This window comes from Setaria italica, chromosome V (assembly GCF_000263155.2).
Source record: "Setaria italica strain Yugu1 chromosome V, Setaria_italica_v2.0, whole genome shotgun sequence".
In the NCBI taxonomy this organism is placed as follows: domain Eukaryota; kingdom Viridiplantae; phylum Streptophyta; class Magnoliopsida; order Poales; family Poaceae; genus Setaria; species Setaria italica.
In genome coordinates, this window is record NC_028454.1 from 12,519,762 (window position 1) to 12,525,418 (window position 5,657).

Sequence of the window (5,657 nt, forward strand, 5' to 3'; positions counted from 1 at the left end):
ATAACCATGGCACTCGGGTCTGATCCAATAATCATCATAGCTAAGACATTTGACAAATCCTGTGATAAAAGTTGAGTCTGGGATTGCACCATCGGCAAATGATTGTGCAATCATGTCACAAGTTAAAGGGATGCTACCAAACTGGATCACCGGCATGCTGTGGATATTACAATCAGCAAATGGAGAAATAGAAAGTTTGGCTGATATAAGATTTAGAAATGGACAAAAGCTAACCTTTTCAATGTGGAGTCATCAGCGCACACGTGTGCAAAGAGACTCATTGCTGCGTCCACATTTGGTGCAGGACGGGACATAATTCCATACTTGAAGGGTGAAGAATATTTAGCAGGCTTCCGTGTCATGCGTTTCCCTGTTCTCTGTTCGGACACATGTAAAGTGCCTGACACCATGATATTTTGATCCTTTGGAAAGGTCAAAATAACATGTAGTTGGAAAATAATTAGCTGGAAGGATTGCAACTCGAATCGAATGGAGTGGGTGGTAATCGTGTCCAGTTAAACATACAGTTTTGGCCTGGTCTTCAAATTGGGTAGTGCGTGGTGAAGGGAGAGTATGCATATGATTTGATTGCTCTTCACAATAGATGGCATCAATGAGATTGTTGATTCTATTCATATCATGGTTGCTGTCAGGCAAACTAGAAGAGGGGGGTATATGAACTGAAAAATTAATGACATGAATACAGCGTTAAGCAAGAACATAAATGACTGCTAAACAATTAAAGGCTGAGCATATGGGTAAAAATCCTGACAGCTGCGTATTGTATTGTAAGACTGGATACAACCTGGAAAAGATATAAAGAGAAAATTCAGACTACATAGTGCTAACCTGAGCAAGTAGTATTACGTGCAGGGTCATCCCTACAAGCTTCTTGATGAGGTTTAGTGCAAGGTGTAGTGCCACCAGTTTTAGATGAGGCGGGATCTGTGACCAAGGTTTCCAAAAAAACTGTTGTTAAGCTTTTATGGTAAAGGGTCATTACCGAGCATTTTGCTGGTTGTAGTATGCGATAGGCAGTACCTGTGGTGTATGAGTTTTGGCCGTTGCCATCCCTTAATACATCATCTCTGTAGCAAGAACTTGGGGTCCTGAAAACACCGCCGTCTCCAGGAGCCTCGAATAGTTGATCTACAGAAAGTAATGTACAGAAAAATAAGTTGAAACTTTCAAGAGCAATTTGATTAGGAATTGGAAAAAAGTACATAATCAGAATGGATTGTGGGGATCGATGTGTGCCACCGTTGTGATGATCGACAAAGTCCTCTTCGGTGCCTGAGTTGTTCCTCCGTGAAGTCTCCCCAATATTGTTAGGGTCAGAAGCCGACCTCTGGGCAGCAATAAGCTCCTCTATTACCGGTCCACACTTTTCAGCTAGACGATAAGGAGCTCTAGCAATGTTGCATAAAGAAGCTTGGATGGCACAAGTGTTCTCAGATAAGGTTTGGTCAAACTGGTCGAACAAATCATTAAATGCTTGCAAGGGGTGACCAGAGAGACAACCCAATGGACGGGATAAGAGATCACGCAAACGTGGAATACGAATCTTAGGGACGTTAGTCATGTCATCCAAACCAACATTGAAGTTCCTGGGTCTTGGTGGGGCCTGGCATGTGCACTGATGTGTAAAATTGAGTATATACAAGGAAAGAGGAAATGACACTAAAAGTAAACCAAGTAAAAAAAAGGAAACTACATGGAACATATGTCAGGTTTTAAAAGTGAGTAATGTACACGGAGCAACAAGAAGAATAATACAAGACCAGGAATTACTGCATATATATATGTGCATAGATATTGTGTGTGTATTTGTAACATGACAATTCAATTTAATATTTGGCACATACCTCTGTGCCATCCTGGGCACGGAAATAATCGGTTAATCGCCTAGAATTATCAGCTGCACTATTCTTTTCCTTTGAAGAGCGGTGAGAGGACCGAAACTTCTTCCTACGGCGATCTACAACCCCGGTACGATCATCAGCAGCATTCCTCTTACGGCGAACAGATTTATTGCACCCCGAAGCATGGTCAACCGCAATAAAATCAGCGGCAGGATCATCAGGAACATAACTCTGTTGAGGAACATCTCGGTTGGGTAGCTGTTGAAAAGACGATCCAGGGCCACCACCCACTGGATAAGATGATCGCAACTCGGGTCGAAGAAGTACCTCGAACCTGAAGTGAGAAAAATGAAAGTATAAATGAAAGATCATGTATCAATGAAAATGCAGTGGCCTACAGGATAGGCGGTGAAATTATAAACACGCGCATACCTCTCCTGTGTGCTCTCGAATACAGCTACCTTCGGGTTGATAGGCATCCTATTCACCAACCGCTGACAGGTAACAGTCCTGTGAGACAAATCAAATTGAACATACTCTGTGTCAGTAATAATGAATACAATGAGTGGTTACGATCCAAATATGTTGTAGTTGTTTACATGGAATATTTACAAACTGAAAAGAATAAAAAGAAGTAAACGTTATGACAGGCATGGGAAAGCGGAAGAGACGAGATCACAGACAAAAATGAGTCACATAAGACCTTCGAGTTGAGCATATCCGTGGAGAACCTTGCTGAACACCTTCTGACTGTAAGGGAACCGTATCTACACATGGAAGAAAATAATTAGAGATAACTACAAAAACTACTCTTTCTTTACTCGTTTTCTAAAGATTTAGCAGATACCTGAAGACTCCATGAGTAGGTATGAAAATGAAGGAAACCACAGCTCGGAGGGATGATGGCAGAGCTGCCTGGCATGGGGGAGGAAAAGAGTTGTTAATTATAGAGGTGCATTATACAGGGGTACGTATTCTTTCACTGAATGAACTAGCATCTTTATTAATGGTATAAAAACTCTACTTTGAGGGGTACGTATGGCAGATATAATAACCTAACAGAACGTTCTGAGTCTAATACTCACACAACCAAATAATTCTAGTTTCAATTCTAATGGCGTAAGAAAATTAACATGCCTTGTGTAGGGAGCTCATACTTTTGCTACCATGTGAAACAAAAGATTCAGTTCAGTATTGTGGCTTACGTGATACCTGCAGTTGGTCGCCAGTCATGGTAACCTGCTGCAAACACACCCTAGAAAACAAAGCTAACAATCTAAACTGGTTGTAGAAATATTAAAATATTATTGGCCATAGAAAACAAAGCTAGTCTGATTGCTTCTGCATCTATCCATCACTAAATCTGGAACTGTTGTTGACTGAGAGCACCATTAGGTTTGCACACTTCTCAATTTAATTCTTTGATCTCTATTCATTATCATAATATCCTAAGGAATACAAAAGGCACACATCCATGTGCAAGAATCAAAGGTGCTAGCCTGGTACTATCAGCTCATACAAAATAATAAAAAACACTTCAAGCTAAAGCTTCAGGTCCAGGCACCAAAACAACTCTACCGATTTATCCAATCCATCGTATTAACATTCTATGTTTTTCTTTAGGCAGGGAACCTTCACTCCACCTCTCCATCCCACACCCGTCGCCACAGTATATGCGGAGTGTGATGAACTAGATAAAAACATGAGCAGAAAAGGGGAAGACAGGGACGTGGACAGGGTTTGGCGGACGTTGGGTCAAGACACCCTAAATGCATCCTTCAGGAGTAATAGACTCTGATTTATATGGACAAGTTCGTGGAGGTCCATGAGCAACTGGTAGAGGTGCCACTAAAGATTCTCGTAGGGAACTCCCATACCATCAGATGATGGACATTAATGGCTGTTCATCCACATCTCACAGTATGCCGTACAGGTAATACTAGCTCAATTGACATGATCTATGAAATGTTTGGAAAAGTGAAGCTTTTAATTTCACTAGTAATCGATCTAAAACTGATAAGGTATGCATCACGAGAAGATTGATTTCGGACAGTAAACCTGACTTTACCCTGTAAACAGGTGGTACCTGCCAACAAATAAACACAATCTTCTGATTTACAATATACTGATAATGGTGAGCTCGGGGAAAATGACAGATCAGCAAGGCCAGCATAGCAGCAAAACCATACAGAGAGCTACATATTCACACATACTCATGAAACAGTTCTTTTTTTTTCTTTTTTTATTGCGAGGATGATGTAACAATGTTTCAGGATGTACTCAACCATATCTAGAAAAGGGAAAAAAAAAGTGACAACATGAGGTTTAGTAGAAAGAACAAATAAGCCCCGTAGTAGCACTAGCACAGCAGAGTAGGAAAAGACGGTCCAATACTTGTTCAAGAAAAGCAAACAGAATGGTGAACTGATCACCAGTGATCTTATAGAGCATAGTAAAATCAAACACAATCAGCTTGTTCGGTAAAGATGGCTGCGAGATGTGCTGCAGCAGCCAGTAAACAGCTGCAACCAACCATTAGCAATTGCAGACACACATCAGAAGGCAAAGCTTCATGGGAGCTCACGCTGTAAACTGACATAATCCAGCTCACTCATCCGCTCCTTGTATACGGGTGAGAGATAAACTGAGAGGAGAGGAAGCAAGTTATACCAAATCAGGTATTAAATGCAGAAAACAATGCAGGAGTAAGTAGTCAACTAGCGCCAACACAAGCTGTACATATCAACTACAGAAGTTCCAACATAGACATTCTCCTCTAAACCCATTTGTACCACATTTCAAAAATATAGTTAAGATGAAGCTACTACAATTTCATAAACACTGAACAGAAGGAATTGCATAGCGCAATTCTATGATTAAAAGGCATGAAAACTATGAAAAAAAAGGTGAACAGTTGATTCAATCAAATGATCAATCTCCTTCCTACAACACCAGAAGAAAGTTGCTTGAGCTTAGAAAAATTTGACTAGTAAATTAATGTAAATGACATAGTATCAAATGATTTCTAGATCCATGAAAACAAATAACTTATTGGTAAGGCTTAAACATAGTGACAAACAATTTAATCAAAATTCTCAAACACAGAAGTGTACAATTCGTCCAAATCCAATCTATTGGAACTGAAAAATTGCTCACCATCATGGCGTCATGAATACTGTTTATCGAAAACTCAAAAATTTGTTGATAAACAATTTTGAAGAACATGCTAAAGATCTACAAAACCCAAGCAATTAGTAAGCAATGGTTATCCAGGATAATGCATATAGGTATAGTTGGTACTGTAAATCCATCTCACTCAAAAGATGGCTCGTGAGGTCAGACTTTCTTCAAGGATAGAACTGGAAGCCATGCCCTTGACAGCTACTGTAGGACTTCTAACAGTTGCAATAAGCTCCCTTTGTTCAACAAAATAATGTAGACTGATGTTTTAATGGTGACATAGTCATAGTGTTTGATCCTAAGAATTAATTCAAGTGGTCAATCAACATCTACATGTAGACAAAGAGCAAGAAATTCACCTGATTATGAATGCAAAAAGTAGCGCAAGAAATTCACCTGCAAGAAAATCAAGAGCAAGAATTAATTCCAGTCTGTATTGCCCCAGCATGTGCGCAAGCCAGTAGCGCGGCTGACGAAGTCACGGCATTTCGCCTAATACAACCACCAGCTAGGCGTGAGCTCACCGGCGGCATCGGGCGGTCGAGGGGATCGAACCTAGCTCCGGCGGGCTATTGCGGCGTCCGGCGCGGCGTCGATGCGGAGGAGGAGAGGAGC

At 40.8% G+C, this 5,657-nt stretch overlaps 1 long non-coding RNA gene across 2 annotated transcripts; it reads right to left on the reverse strand.

Annotated features, from left to right (window-relative positions):
* Positions 1 to 2,581: 2,581 nt before the first annotated feature.
* LOC101777733 lies at positions 2,582 to 5,657 on the reverse strand. 2 transcript variants are annotated; one of them, XR_001164079.2, is made up of 5 exons: positions 5,567 to 5,657; positions 5,402 to 5,438; positions 3,068 to 3,101; positions 2,710 to 2,777; positions 2,582 to 2,629 (listed from the first exon to the last, which is right to left on the reverse strand). It is a non-coding gene; the product is annotated as an uncharacterized LOC101777733 (long non-coding RNA). The 2 variants fall into 2 exon arrangements; XR_001164078.2 differs by having other exon boundaries at positions 3,068 to 3,104.